This window comes from Talpa occidentalis, unplaced genomic scaffold (assembly GCF_014898055.3).
Source record: "Talpa occidentalis isolate TD23 unplaced genomic scaffold, MPIMG_talOcc4v2.1 talOcc4.16, whole genome shotgun sequence".
NCBI lineage: Eukaryota > Metazoa > Chordata > Mammalia > Eulipotyphla > Talpidae > Talpa > Talpa occidentalis.
Window position 1 is genome coordinate 41940802 of NW_023601653.1, and position 16404 is coordinate 41957205.

The window sequence follows — 16404 nt, forward strand, 5'->3', positions numbered from 1 at the left end:
TTAAAGATTTATTTATTTTATGCATACAAGAGCTGGGGTGCAGGCCAGAGATGCAGGGGGTGAGCAGATTCACTAGAGACAGAGTGGGGAGAAGAATAGGCAGATGTACTGAAATCCACTGCTGAGGGGAGCAGCAGGGTGAGACAGGAGAGGTCTTCTGTGCCATATGGGTCGGCAACCTGGCCGGGGGTGGAACTCGTGCTGCAGTGGCTGAGGATAGCTTCACAGTGCTGTGTCTTAACCCCTTGTGCCACCAATGAGGCCCAGTACCCTTATTTTAATAAATGTTTTATATCAGCCCCTTTTATAGTCCTGAAATGGAAATGATGGATACCTACAATAAAATTTACCTAACTATAACAGAGAAATAAAAGGGAAATCACTTGCAACACAATATATATTTCAATATATAGACACTTAAGACACAAAACATACTCTAGAGGGCAGTACTTTCCAGTTAGAACTCACAATCTACAGCAAACTGATTAATTTATAATATAGCCAAGCAAAGGAATGACATATATCTGGCATGTTGGCTAAAAAAATAGGTTGTTAAACTGCAATTACATAGGTCATTTTACTTATGAGAATATATGAGAAAATGTCTTAAAAGATGCTTACTAGAAGGTTGATGATTCGACAGGAATTCTCTCTAATGATGAGATTTGTAAGGATTTTTGCTTTTTCCCCATTGTGCATTTGTATTTGAATTTTCTTGTCCTCGTGAAATAAAAAGAAGTTTATAGAAAGCACCAATGGAAGAATCACAACACAAATCCATAGTGTTCTGGAGTCAGGCCATCAGTCATGGAGGCTATTTTATAAAATACACAGCTCCTAGCCATTCTGAGGAAGCTGGAGTTGGGGAGGTCCTGGTTCTTGGATATCCAAGGCCACCTCCTGGGTCACCAGGTACTCATTGTGGCCATAGTAGGTACTTCTGGGCACAAAGATGGTGGTCATCTGATCTGAGGATACCCATATTCTTGGCCAGTTGCAGCCCCTGCCCTTCCACAAGCACACGAACACCAAGTGTGCCATGACCCTACCACTTCCAGTGCCCTACCATTAGACCACAGGACTTAGCAGACATCTTTAGGACTTTGTACTCCCATAAAACCAAATACACATTTTTCTCAAGTGTGCACAGATCATTCTCCAGGATTGACCACATACTAGGTCATAAGACAAAAATCAACAAGCACATGAAGACTGAAATCATACCAAGTATGTTCTCTGACCATAAATATATCAAACTAGAAATCAACTACAAAAAGAAAGCAAGTTTCCCCATTATGTGCAGACTGAACAACACACTACTAAAAGACCACTGGGTTAATGAGGATGTCAAAGGAAGAAATAAATACCTTGAGACAAGTGACAATGAGGACACAACCTTCCAAAATAAATAGGACACAGCAGAAGGAGTTTTAAGAGGAATGTATATAGTAATACAGGCCCACATCAAAAAACTAGAAAGAACCCAAAGAAATAATCTTATTTCCCATCTCAAGGAGCTAGAAAAATAGCCAAAATAAATAAAAACCAATAGAAGAAAGGAAAAAATAAAAATTAAAGAGAAACAAATGAAGTAGAAATTTAAAAGAGAGTTCAAAAGATCAATGAAACCAAAAGCTGGTTCTTTGAAAAAAATAAACAAAATAGACAAACCTCTAGCCAGGCTCACAAAGAAGAAGAGGGGAAAAAACTCAGATAAACAGGATCATAAAAGAGGAGAAATTACAACAGACACAGCAGAAATTCAAAGGATAATTATAGATTGCTATGAACAATTTATATGCAAACAAGTTCAACAATCTAGAGGAGATAGACAAATTCTTAGATATATACAATCACCCAAGGCTGAACAAACCAGTTACAGCCAAGGAAATTGAAACAGTAATCAAAACCTTCCCCCAAAAAAACAAAACCCAGGACCAGATGGTTTCACAAGTGAATTCTACCAACCATTCAAAGATAAACACCTATCCTGCTAAAACTTTTTCAAAAAATTAAGAAGGAATACTACTAAATATATTTTATGAGGCCAACATCACACTAATACCAAAAGCAAAGACAACACAAAAAGAAAACTACAGGCCAGCCTCCCTAATGAAATGGATGCTAAAATTCTCAGTCAAATCTTAGCAAATTGGATCCAACTATGCAGCAAAAGGATTGTACACCACAATCAAGGGCATTTATCCCAGGGACAGGAGGATGGTTCAACATTCAAAAATCAATTACTCTAATTCTCCACATAAACAAAAAGAAAAAAAACATATGATTATATCAATAGATATAAGCATTTGATAGAGTTCCACATCCATTTATGGTGAAGGCCCTCGAAATACTTGAGATAGAAGGAACATGCCATAACATAATAAAAATCATATACAACAAACCAACAGCTAACATCATTCTCAATGGTGAAAAACTGAAAGCCTTCCCTCTAAGATCTGGAAAAAGACAGGGATGTCCACTCTCACCACTGCTTTTCAATATAATACTGGAGGTCCTAGCCAGAGCAATTAGGCAAGAGAAAGACACACCAGGAATCCATATAGGGAAAGAAGTAAAACTGTCATTATTCGCAGAGGATATAATAATATATAGAGAGAACCCTAAAAACTCCATGGGAAAACTAATTAAAACAACAAACCAGTAAAGTGCAAGTTGAAAAATCAATACACAAAAATCAGTAGCTTTCCAATATGCAAACAACCAGTCTGAAGAGGAAGATAGCAAGAAAACCATCCCATTTACAGTTGTACCAACAAAAATTACTACTGGGAATAAGCCTAAGAAAGGGGGTAAAAAAGCCATACAAGGAAAATTATAAAACATTGTTAAAGGACAATACAAAGAAATGGAAAGACATCCCCAGTTCATGGATTGGAAGAATCAATATTATCAGAATGGCCATCCTACCCAAAGCTGTTTGCGACTCAATGCAATTCCAATAATGGCATTCTCAATGTCATTCTTCAAAGAAATAGGACAAATATTGTTGAAATTCATATGGAATCACAACAAAACCTGACTAGCCAAAATTCTCCTGACTAAAAAGGGGAAGAATGGAGGTATTATTGCCTCAGACTTCAAACTATACTACAAAACCATAATAATAAAAACAGACACACAGACCAAGCCAAGGAATCCAATTGAAAGCCCAGAAATAAAACCTCACAGATATGGTCAACTAATCTCTGACAAAGGAGCAAAGAATATACATTGGAACAAGGAAAGCCTCTTCATTAAATGGTGCTGGGTAAACTGGACTGCAATATGCAAAAGAGTAACACAGCATACACAAAAATTAACTCAAAATGGATAGAAGACTTGGATGTAAGACCAAAAACCATAAAATATATAGAAGAAAACATAAGCAAAACACTCCATGACATAAATCTCAGAAACATCCTTGAAGATTTGTCTCCAGAAGCAAGGAAAACAAATTAAAAATAAATAGCTGGGGGCCTCCCTGGTGGTGCAAGGGGTTAAGCACAGCACTGTGAAGCTATCCACAGCCTCTGTAGCACAAGTTCGATCCCCGGCCAGCCAGGGAGCTACCCACATGGCACAGCAGACCACTCTGTTGCACCTGCTGCTCCCCTCAGCAGTGTATTTCAGTCAGTCTGCCTGTTCTATTCCCTACTGTGTCTCTAAATTCCCTACTTTTTCTCTAAATGCCCCCCCAACCTCTGGCCTGTACCCCAGTTCTTGTATGCATAAATAAATAAATCTTTTAAAAAACAAATGAATAAATAAATAGCTGGGACTACATCAAACTAAAAAGTTTCTGTATGGCAAAAAAGACAGCAACCAAAATGAAGAGACCCCTACAGAATGGGAGAAAATATTTGCACACCACACAACTGATGAAGACCTGGTATCAGCCTGACTCCAGTGCCATCAGACCGGAGGTAAAAGTTGGGTGCAGCAATGCAGCCTGGGTTCTGGGCAGGGGGCCCCAGCACACCCCCACGAGGCCTAAGTCACAGGCCCGAGGTGGGGCCAGGGTTCCCCTTGAGTCTGACTCCCAATTGGTGCAAGACACCTGTAATTCAGGTACTCCCACTGCAGATCTTCAGGAGACGTGAGGGACAAATCAAAGCCCTAAACACAGTCATCGCTTGGGATGGACCCAAACAGCATGATGGGAACCATGAGAGATAAGATGTGAGACAAGCTGGTGTGGAGACCTCTCCTACTAGCTCTACCTCTGATATCTCAGGGGGCTGAGGAATCAAAGCCCTCATTAGAGATGGGGGCAACTTGAGTGAGGATTCCTCCTTCTCCAACTCGGGGAGGAAAACACCAGAAATGTGACTGGGGGGCCCAGGGCAGGACTGGAAACCACATAAAGAGAGGAGAGGAGCTGGTCCCGCCACGTGCTGGAGTCTGTCCCCACTGGGGAACTTCCCCACCAACACTGGCTGGGAGTTGGGTCCCCACTGCCGGAATTATAAGACTCAGAAGCAGCACCCTCTGACAGTCACCGGAATGGGTGCGACAGTCAGTGTGAACGAGGACGCAGGGAACCCAGAGACCTCACAGGTCAGAAGAAAACATGACAGTCCCCTGTGCCACAGGAAGCTCCAAGGTCAAGGGGTGCGGAGAATCACTCCTCACACCTGCCCTATAAGAGGTCCCCCTGCAGGGCTCTGCCTGGCCACCCGCCTCCCTGCTGCTCCTGGGGCCTGACAGCCTGGTGCACGGCTGTCCAGGGACACAGGTCCCCACCCAGGAAAAGGACAAACTTCCAGGAAAAATATGAGGCCTGTGGGTCTACCATCCATCTAGGGTGTGCAAAGAGGGAGGGACAGGAGTGATGGGAGCAGGCAAGGGATGGGGGGAGAGAGGAGGGCCATACCTAAGGGGAACAATAAATATACAAAGAAGGCCAACAATGAAGAAAATAAAAAAAAAAAATTAAAACACACAAAATCAAAGATTTACAAAGAGCACAAAACTCAACAAAAACAAAGCAAACAACCCAATCAGAAAATGGGCAGAAGAGGAAAAAAAGACACTTCCCCAAAGAATAAGTACAAATGGCCAAATGGCCGAAAAGTATATGAAAAAATGTTCAACATCATTAATGATCAGGGAAATGCAAATCAAAACCACAATGAGATCCCACCTCACACCTGTGAGAATGGCCCACATTAAAAAAAACAGGCGACAACAAATGCTGGCGAGGATGTGCACTGCTGGTGGGAATGCAAACTGGTCCACTATGGAAAGCCGTGTGGGGGATCCTTCAAATACTAAAAATGGAGCTATCATATGATCCAGTGATTCCACTTTCTGGGAATCTACCCAAAGGACACAAAAATGTTAATCTGGAAAAAAAAAAAAGCTTTTTTTTAATGTTCATTGCAGCATTATCTACAATTGCTAAGATATGGAAACAACCTAAATGCCCCAAAAGAGATGAATGGATCGAGAAGATGTGGTCTATATACATAATGGAACACTACTCAGCCATCAAAAAAAATAAACTCATGCCATTCACTGCAACATAGATGGAACTAGAAGGGATTATGCTAAGCAAAATAAGCCAGAAGGAGAAAGAAAAATATTGAATGATTTCACTTATAGGTGGAATATAGGGAAACCATAAAGACAGACCAAAAAAAGACAAAATTTGGAGGCAGACCATAGATGTGAGGCATACAGGAGGGGAAAGGAGGGAGAGGGATCAAAACAGGGGTGGAATGAGCACAAGGGACTGTGGTGATGGATCATGGGTGGTAAGGTGGTGGGTGAACCACTGTGACAGATACAGAAACAGGACCAGAAAAATTAGGTAATTTGTTTAAAACTACCAAGGAAGGTCTTATGTGACAGAGCCCATATTAACAACATGTTTCTCACCTAATCCAGTACCTTTATATTTTGTTTCCCTTTCAGTTTGAATTATATTTTGCATTCAACTCATAATGGTTAAATTGATAGTTGTGTCTGATAATGTTCTGTAAAAATCAATACATTGATTATCTCTCATTTTTAAAGATGCTACAATGTGTTCCTTTTGCTAGGTGATAGGTTTGCTACTTGAAGTGTCAGGCAGAGTGCAACTCGACAATTGCATATTCAGCTGATGGTTGTTTTATGATGTGTATCATCTTTGGTTTTTGTGGTTGTAATCCAAAATGTTGATAACAATAGTTGGTCGATCAGCTTTACTCCTGTACTTGTTAGATCATTTATAATTTGAAACATTGTGCCTCTTTATCATATTGCAATTAAACACATTGAAGCAAGAGAATAAAAAGTCTTTATCATGCAAATATAATTAGGAGGATGCTGCATGTACAGAAATATACATGGTCTTTTCCCTGGGGAGGCAAGATATGGCCTTTTACAAATAAGAGTACAAACCACTAGCACATTTGCCTCAAGAGAATTTCTCCTAAAACATACTCAATAATATCTAGGGTGCTAACTATAAAAAAGTGAAAAATTACCCTATGTGAATAAATATATCAAAAGATTCATATTGTTTAACTTTGCTGGAACATTATACTACTGTTAAGTTTGAAATAACAGTTTTCTGTAACTTCTAACTTTTACTTTTGAGCAAGAACATTTTCCAAAGATCAAATGCAAACATATTTACATTAAATACATAAAGAAGAACGTTGCACCAGAATTCAATCTGGAATTACACACCAAGAGATCAGATTCTGCAGGGCAAAATTGTGCATGTATATATATATATATATATATATATATATATATAATGTACATCTTTATTCTGTTGGATGTCATAACAGCGCTTGCTGACTGGCTATAGAATTCTTTAAACGAAATTTTCAGTGATTGTTGTGACAATCATCCCTTATACAGTCTTTATACTGTACTGTTTGCTTTGGTGACAAGGAAAGGCCTTTCTTCTTTCATTAAAAGAAAGCATTTAAACTTCTCTAGATTATTCCTTCAAATAGACCAGACGGCAAGGTCCATCTATATTCCTAAACGTTGTATCAAAAACAACACGTAAAACTCGGAAGACTTGGAAATACAGCTAAAGCTGCCATTGCCATCTTCCTTCAGCAATTATTTATCTCTGGTTGAGGGCCAGCACCCGGCCTCGAGCAGTTGTTACCGAAGAGCTCAAACTTTTGCTCACAGCGTCAAGACAGACACAGAGCTGACAAACCCAAGCTAAAATGAGGGTGCCAGAGAAGCGAGCTCACAGCCGCGGCGTAGGGGGCAGGGGACACGGCCGCCAACCTAGTCTGGGCGAGCGCGACAAGAGCTGGCCTATCTGTGGGGTCTGGAGAAACTGGGGAGGTGAGTCACCCCGTGCCGCGCTCAAGGTAGCCTGGAGCGCGCGGGACGCGCAGGAGGGGAGGAGGGGGACAGAGACAGGGGTGTGCGCAGCGAGGATGGACGTGACCGGGGCTGCCCGGAGCTGGGGTGCCGCCCCGGGGTGGGCTGGGGGGACTGGGGCGCCGTCGGGGGGACTGGAGTGCCGTCCCGGGGGGAGGGGAAGACTGGGGCGCCGTCGGGGCGGGGGCCTGGGGCGGGGGGCCTGGGGCGCCTCCCCGGGGAGCTGTTAGGGACACCAGGGCGGGCACCGGGCGGCGGCACCGCCAGGTAGGTGGGGTGGATGCTGAGGGCGATAGTGGGGCTGGGGCTTGCCGGCATCGCCCGAACAGAAGCTGTGAAGTTGAATCTGGTGAACTTTGGGGAACAGTCCGTAAAGGTATTTGTGATGAAACAACAGCTTTGATGCCCCGAGAGGGAAAGAGCAGAAATGGCACCTGGCGCCCGTCGCCGGCCGGGACGCGCCACCGGACAGACGTCACCGGCCGCCGAGCGGGGTCCCTGGAGTTCATCGTGAGCACAAGTGATTGTTTTTTTAACTTGGTAATTAAGACTTAGAGGCCCAGGCTCAGGGAGTCACGTGGGAAACCGCTCCCCCAGGTGTGTTTCGAAGGCTCAGCAGGAGAGAGAAAGAGGGGGCGGCACCGGGGCCGCCCCACAGGAGGGATTCCAGGTAGGCAGCGCTGTCGGGTGAAAACGTAATCCATGGCCAAACAACATGTGATCACATTTGGCAGGCTCAGGTTGCCATAAATCTGGGTGGCAGATGCCGCGCAGACGCCCTCGCGCCCAGGGCCGCAGAGACTCGGCCATTGTCCTCCGGGAGTCGCCGCTGCAGCCGCCGCCGCCGGGCGGCCCCAGCGCCCCACGCGTGGCGCATGCGCACACCCCGCCGGGGAGGCGGGCCGGGCGGCTGTTTCCCAGAAGCCCGCGCCACTCGCTGTCGCCGCCCCCCCCCGCCGGCTCGTAGGCCGCGTGACGTGACTTCGCCCGCCACGTTCCGCTTTCGCCAGCGGTGGCCGGCCAGCGCCCCCCCGCGGCCCCGCGGAGCGCTGCAGCCGTGCGGCAGGGCCCGAGCGAGCGCGCTGGGAGAGTGCGGCGGGCCTGGCCGCCGTCGTCACCGGAGCGCGCCGACATGTGGCGGCGCGGCTGAGCCGGCGGAGGGGCGGGCGGGGGAGGGACGCGCGGGCGGGGAGGGAGGAGGAGAGCAGCGGGCGGGGGAGGGGGAGCAGCGGTGGCGCAAGCCGCGCGGAGCAGCGCAGCCCGGCCCGCTCCCAGCCCGCCGCCGCCTCCCGCCCCGGCCGGCGGAGCCCGCGCCCCGGCGGCCGGGCACACTTAGAGCGGACGCAGGAGTCCATTTGAGGAAGTTGGCGGCGGCGTGACGGAGACTAGGGACCCGCCGCGGGGCGCTGCCGCCGCCGGAGCAGGCTCTTCGGCCTCCGCCTGAGGTAAACACCGGCCGGCCCGGGCGGGTGGGCAGCTGTCGGGCGCGGGGCGTGGGGGCGGCGGCCGAGCCGCGGGCCCCGGGCGGCGGGTTGGTGGGGGGGGGGGCGCAAAGTTTCGGAACCGCGCGCGGCCCAGGGGCGTCGAGCGCTCGGAGGAAAGTTGGAGCGGCCGCGCAACACGGGGCCGTCCGGGGGAGGCCCCTTCCTCCCCGCCGCCCTCTTGGAGGCCCGGCGCCGTCCGCCGTCGGCGCCCGTCCCGTTTCCCCCCGGGCCTAGCGAGCGCCTCGGCCGCCCTGTCCGCCCGGGCCCTCGGGCGCGGGGGGGCTTCCCAGGGGCGCGCGCCCTCCGGCGGGGCGGACGCGTCCCGCGGGGCTGTCGGAGCCCGACCGGGCCGCCGCGCCGAAGACTTGGCTTTTGTCGCCCGCCCGGAGCCCGCTCGTGAAACCAAACTTTACTGCGCCGCCGTGACCTCGCGGAGCGCGGGAGGGGAGCCGCGCCGCCGGCGTCGGCCTCACCCCGTGCCCTGAATTCCAAACCGTCCTTCCTCCCGGCCCGGAGCCCGTTGCTAGGCTGACAACAAAAGGGCCACGAGATCTAAACTTAGCTGCAGCTCGCGGCCGCTCCTCGGACCTGGGCGTTTGAAGCGCGGAAGACGTTTCTTGCAGATGGCCGGCACTCGGGTCAAACAATTTGGGAAATTGTTTGAAAAGTAAAAGCCTGATTTAGAGGGAAGGGTGAAAACGTTCGCCGAGTCAGATGACATTTAAAATCCTCTGGTATATTTGTGTGCCGCGTTGCAGACAGCGAGTCCAAGCTGAGCGTTTTTCATTCATTTTGTACTACGTTGGAACTACCGTCTTTACCACGTTACCAGCCAACTGAGATACTTGGCAAAAGTCGTTGAAAAGTTTTTGAGATATACTTTGGCTAATAAGCGCTGATCTTAATTTTTTCCAACTTAATGGAATTTCTCTTAAATTTTGGGGAAAGCATATAAAATGCATTCCTTGGGGTTGCTTTTGGGGGGGGGGCATTTTCTTGTCTTAAAAGTTACTTCATGCCTGTGACTACTTACCTCGTAGCAGAATATTGCAGGCACAATTATCCTAAATAACTGGTTGGGGTTTTTTTGTATTTTATTGACTAATGTGTTAAAAATATGTCATCCACCCCCTTTCTGAGCCTTTACTTTCTTTTCTGACTTTATTTGACATTTGATGCTCTCTCACTTTTTTGCTTCTGGTTAAGGGTTACAATAAAAAGTTTGTGGGACCTTTTTTATCTTGTTTTAACTGGGCAGAATTGAAATCTCAAAATAATCTTTGGATTTGTTTTGTTTTATACTGTTCTATCTAAGATGACCTGAATTTATATTGTGTTTCTGCAATATGAGGGTTTGGTTTTTTAATTAGCAGTTTTAAAGTGGTTACACTTTTTTTTTGCAATAATGTTTTTTGGTGTGTGCACGTATAGTCAGAGTCATTCAGTTTTTCACTCAGATTGCCTGGATATTTGAATATTTTAGAGTTTTGTTGTGGTTAGATTTGATTGCTTACTGTTAAGTGTATTCCTGCTGTAAAGACATTTTTCAGCATGTCAAGGGGAAAGGAAACTGAAGATTCTTCCTAAATATACTGCCTGAAAATGTGTGGCATGGTGGAAATTTTAAGGGAAAATTTTAGGTGGTGGTAATAGGTAGGGTTCACACTAACCAATGCCCAGGCAGTTTTCTTCAAAAGTTGTGCAGTTAAGTGGGAGAGATAGGATGAATCAGTGTGTTTTGTGATGCACTTGATTGATGAGCAATAGCATCTTTTAGTAGAAAGAAAATGTAAAATTGTACTACTCATCGACTTAACACTAACTTTTTAGGTACACCAGTGAGAATTGTAAAACTCACGAAAGAGTGACAGGCATAAAAATAAAAGGAGTCAACCCTAGAATCATATTCATTTTAAATTCAACTTTAGTGAGCTCTGCCATCATCTGCCTTTGTCTTTTAGTGATTTTGAGTTACCTTAATAAAGTGAAATAAGCTTAAGACCTAATTTCTTGATTATATCCTCTGCCACAAAGAAGAAATTAATAATAAATAGCCTTGTACCTTTTGTACTTTGTCTTCCATTTGAGTGGGGGTAGCATACGAGCACTCCACAGAGCCCTGAATTAAATAGGTAGCATGGTATCATTCTGTTGTTATTTGGACAACTAACTTTGCATTGTCCTAATTTTTTTTTTTTAGTTGTGGCTTTGGGAATTCCAAGTACTTAATTTAGTTCTTATTTTTACAATATGAAATGTGAAAACACTGTCAACTCTTACTTGCAAAATGTTTTCCTCAAAAGTCTCACTCTGACCTTTGCTCATCTTAATAGTTTTTAACACCCTGTAGTCAGAGTGATCCTCATAAAATGTCAGATCATATCACTCACTTCTCAAACACCCTCCCTTCTCAGTCATAGTATATATTGCCCTTACTGTGGCCTGCCAGCCTATGAGTGTTTTGAGTCTTCTTTCTGACTTCATCTCCTCACTTTCTCCCACCACACTTCTACTCTGCTGTTGAGGTTTTTCTCTGACTACTCTGTTTAAAACAGCAAGCACTCTTGCATTCCTAGCCCTTTTTATGGTGCATTGTTTCCCATAGCATTTATCACTTTCCAACATACTATATAATTTACTAACTTAAATTTATTATATATTGTCACTCCTAACTTCTATAAAAACAGGGTTTGGCATTTGTTTGATCCTCAAACACCTAAACTATACCTGACGCATACTAAGTACTTAATATTCAGTGGATTGATAATACTTCCAAATAGGAAAACTGAAAGTAGTTTACTACTCTAGTAATAGTTTCAAACTTCAGATTGTGCAAGATTTGATCTGTTGCACAAACTGCTGAATTTTATGTATTATGATCACTTACGGGGGTGCTCATTTTAAAAAAAAAGATTCATGCATACAAGAATTGGTTTTTAGGCCAGAGGTGGGGGAGTGTGAGAGGATTTACAAGAGACAGTGGGGAGCAGAACAGGCAGATCTAAGGAAGTTCACTGTTAAGGGGGCAAGACAGGCGAAGTCTGCTGCGCCATGTGGGGCTATGTAGGTTAGCTCCCTGGCTGGGGATCTAACTGAGTCTGGTTTGCCACTGGAGGGCCAGAGCGGTAGTAGTGCTGAGACTTAACTCCTAGGTTACCAGGGAGGCCCGTTCTGTGTTCTTTTGACTTGCTTTGAATATTTCCTTTTTTTTTTTTTTTAAAGATTTATTTATACATACAAGAGATGGGGTACAGGCCAGAGATGGGGGAGGGTGAGAGGATTCACCGGAGACAGTGGGGAACAGAACAGGCAGATTGACTGAAGTACACTGCTGAGGGGAGCAGCTGGTGAGTCAGGAGAGGTCTGCTGCACCCTGTGAGTTGCTCCCTGGCCGGCTGGGGATCCGCAGGATCGAACTTGAGGGGAGGCCTCCTTACTTTAGATGTAGGAAAATGTACCATGTTCACCTCATCCATTAATTACCACAGCCCTGGAATTAACCATTTTGAAAAGAAATGGTTTCTTTTAATGGAGCGCGGTATCTAGAAACCAAGATTTAGATACTGTTTTTCTATATGTATAGAAAACCACAAGTTAGTACCAATTTTTCCAATTTCGGTTCAGTGTTGTTTTTGTTTTCTACCTTGCCAAATGTATAACTCCCTTTGCCTTCAAGGAAGAACCTGGCTCCTGTTATCCTTAGTGTATTTACATATATGGTCAGTTCCAGTGGCAGATTTTCCATTGCCACTGCTGCTTCCTCCCAGTCACATAACATTTTATTCCACTTCTGCTCCGACAGCCAGTGCCAAGGTGCACCTCTTACTCCAGACTCAGATACCACCTCCTGAAGGTCTCACCTTTCTGCTTGAGTTCTGGTACCTCACTCTGGGCCCCTTAACCATCCCTGGTGTTGACGCCTTGCTCTTTGTGATTTGCACCCCAGCATCTCCATACAGATAGGTTCTTTGCAGAGATTTACTGTTTTATAAACTATCATTACACTGAAAATTGTAGTGAAAATTAGTGACTGAATTTGTCTTCAACTTTTAAGATTTAAACCCTCTTGAGACTCATATTCTCTATTAGTGATAAGTCTGATCTTCCTCGTTTTGCCTTTCACACTAGAGTTTTCATATGTATCTTTCAGGGCATTCTTTTAAATGTTGTTCTGTTTTTTGCATATTTGCTTGGCATATAGGCTCTGGAGCCAATCAGGCCTACTTTGAATTCTTGTGGTCCCTTTATATTGATGGTGACCTTTTTATGTGTGACTATCTCAGTTTCCTTACCCATTTTACTTATAAATAATGGTTACTTAAGTCCAGTGATAATAGCAGGTAATTCCATCTTATGTTTCATACCTTTATGTTAGGTCTGTTTAGTGAGTCACTTTCTGGTGTTCAAAGTTTGTGGTGTTTTAATTTTTGAATGTACTGTGGCGTTTTGAGGATTAAATGTGTACAAAGGCAAGCCCCAGAGAATTTAGTTTGTTGCCTGATACAAGTAGACACTATACCTACTTATAAGCTTGGGTTTGTGATAGCGTCTGTTAGGACTGGGGATGAAACATCATCTCTGCCCTGGAACAACCTAGCCCTTGTCAGACCTTCTGGATTGTTCCCCCATTTTCTTTCCAGTTTTCCTAACTAATAATCCATACTTTCCTCTTTCCCCGCTTCCTGCTGCTACTTTATCTTCAAAACCCCCAACTTGAACATCTCAGAAACTATTCTCAAAATAGATAAATGGGAGGGAGGTAGTCTTTTCCTTAGCGATTCCCTGTTTTCTCAAAGCACAACTTAAGGTCCCCCCTTGAACTTTAACTCCTTTTACATTCTGGCCTATACTTATGTCTTTACCTATCTCTTCTTGCCACCCGGAATGAATTCTTTCTGACTGAATTAGTCCTGTATTAGCACTTAGTATATACTGTCTTGTTCATATTTCATATCCTACATCTCCCATTCTTGTTTTTTGTACCATACAATCTTCATCTGTCTTTGTATTCCAATGCCAGGCTGAATCTTCTAACCATAGTAGTGGTAAGTTCATCAGTAGTAAGAAAACAAAAACAGAAATGTAAACATCCTTCAGATGGGACAGCATTATTGCAGTAGGCCGTATGTCTTTAGGAAATGTACATGTCCAGTTATTTTAGACATCAACATGAGTAATACAGGAGAAATAGGAAACAGAGAACAGCTTTGTCATTTCAGAACCGGTGCAGAACTAGATGGCACTGAGCTGAATGTGAAAGAGAAGCAAACCCAATTAAATCCTCGGAGGAAGTAAAAAATATATTTCATGTAAATGTAGCTTTTCACCTTCTATTATACTAATATTTACTTAGCTTTTTCTGTATTTTCTTTTTAGCCTATCTATGTCTTTATTTTTAAAAAGTTTCTTATAGGCAGCTTATGATTGTCTCTTAAAATCCAATCTGACAGCCTCTCTTTTAATTTGTTAGACTATTTACACTTACTGTGAATATTGATATGACATACTCCTTTGTGCTGTTTTCTGCCTTTGGTTATGTGAATATGTTTCAGTATTCTACTTTAAATGTAACTATTGGCCTTTTGACTAGACCTCTGTTCTTTACTAGTTGCATTAACGTTACCTCTGGCAACTTGAAATGTGTCTAGTTTGAATTGAGATGTGCTGTCAGTATAAAAGACAGCAGATTTCAAAGCCCCACTACCACAAAAAAATTTAAATATCTCATTTAACTTTTTTTTAAGATTTATTTATGCATACAAGAACTTGGGTACAGGCCAGAGGTGTGGGGGGTGAGAGTTATCGCCAGAGAGATTTGTTTTTTTCTCCATGAACAATAGTTTATTAAGCTTGATGATATGTGCTAAGTTTTAGCTGTAGTTGTTAAAACATATACCTAAGTCATTTATTCAGATGTTTTTGGGGAACTCATTTGAAGGCTTGGTGCTGGATCCTGGTAATAGAGTGATGGCAGATAACAGCTTAACAGTTTTGTGCTCATTTATATCAGTAAGAGTGTTACTGAAACTTGGCACACCTGGTAAGTGAGTCCTCACCCTTGTGCTTATGTATGCAGGACAGAGGGACAGAAAGAATTTAGTATGTGGCCGAATGCAGTCTGTCAGAATCCAGATAGTATCTGTGGTGCAGAAACCACAATTCAGGCAGTAACTGGTTGCTGGAGCACAGCAGCTGGGCCCTATTCAAGCTCGAGGAGGAGCCACACATGAGGGAGTGAGCCCAGGTGGCCCACCTCCTCGGAGCTGCACCTGTTGTGCAGAGGGATAGAGGCAGCTAGCACACAGGGACCAGAAGGCAAGCAGATGCTGCCCTGGGTGGCCCTCTGCCACCCAGGGATGGGCCCATCTCTGTTCTGACCCTTTAAAGTCCTTTGGTGGCTTTACTCTTGCCCCTTACTCCCAAGACCTCCCCCAACCCTCACTTTCAGGTAGTCAGGGGATGGAGTTTGAAAGACTACCCACTCGTGAGCACCGACTACCAGCTTGGAGGTTGTTGGTCCTAGTGGAGGTTGGGGATCACAGGGTGAGGCCAGGGAGGTCAGGAAGGCTGTGATTCTGCCCACTACGCCAATCCGGTGCAGTGCACTGGTGGAGAGCAGTACAGCAGGCCTCATGGTGTCCCGCTCCCTGGCACCCCGAGCTGGTAGTGCAGCCCATGTGAATGGTGTGGCAGAGTACCCTGAGCCACACATGCCTGCCTGGGTGGCCATGCAGCAGGATGGACATCTCCTGAGCAGGGATAGGCCCACAACGAAGCAGATGGCCTTGCAGGTGCACATGACAGATGATCTGCAACAGGCCGGGGCCCCTTGCAGTCCAGGGGCTGTCAGCTATCAGTAGGAGCTGGACGCCTTATGCCAAGGTGATAGGGGTGTGGGCAGCAGTGACTGGCTTGGGAATTACTCCTCCAATGTGTCCAGTTCTTGTTTGAACCCTTTTCATAGCTAGTGACTCGGAGTAATACGTGTTACCTTTTGGCAAAGGGCTGATGAGTTCCAACCTTACTATTTTTGTTGTCTTTGATACTTTGGATAAGTTACTTGATTTCATTGTATGTAAAATGAAGATATCTCTTTCACAAAACACTGAAAGAGTTAAGTGGAAGACTAAGTTAAGTAATCTGACATGTCAGATAATAACAGCTGGAAGTAATATCAAAAGTATAGCTGAAGGTCCAACTGTTGGGGTATTTGTAGCATTTATGATAAGATTTCATTCAGAAAAGAGTCATTTTCTGCCATGTGTGATGCTAATGTAGAAGGGTACATTTTTATAAAATTTTTCATAGTATGTATTTCCAGATTAGAATAAGTGTTTCATAAGACTAGGATTGTGAAATGCCTCTTAAAATTATGTTCGCAATACTCGTTTGAGAACACGCTGATTATACTTATGTAATCATGTTATTGAGATAAGTGGGAGGATGAGTTGTGTATAAGAAATTTCAGTAACAGGCATAGCTAGTGTAAAGAGCGAGTAGATGTCCTTTGTTTACTACACAAAACAATTTTTTTTTTAAATATTAGTTTTACTGTAGCAAGTCCTACCCATTTCGA

The 16404-nt window shown here is 44.5% G+C and overlaps 1 protein-coding gene across 2 annotated transcripts in view; it reads left to right on the forward strand.

The window, feature by feature from the left end:
• The window catches only part of SCAF11 (SR-related CTD associated factor 11), a 131087-nt gene that overhangs the window by 51972 nt on the left and 62711 nt on the right, over positions 1–16404 (forward strand). Inside the window, exon 1 of one of the 2 annotated variants that reach the window (XM_037514102.2) lies at positions 8645–8789. The exons of the other annotated variant lie outside the window; for it this stretch is intronic. The gene's annotated coding sequence lies outside the window, so the exon portion shown is untranslated. Of the gene's footprint in view, positions 1–8644; positions 8790–16404 lie in introns of those variants that run through there. 2 annotated transcript variants of the gene reach the window in all.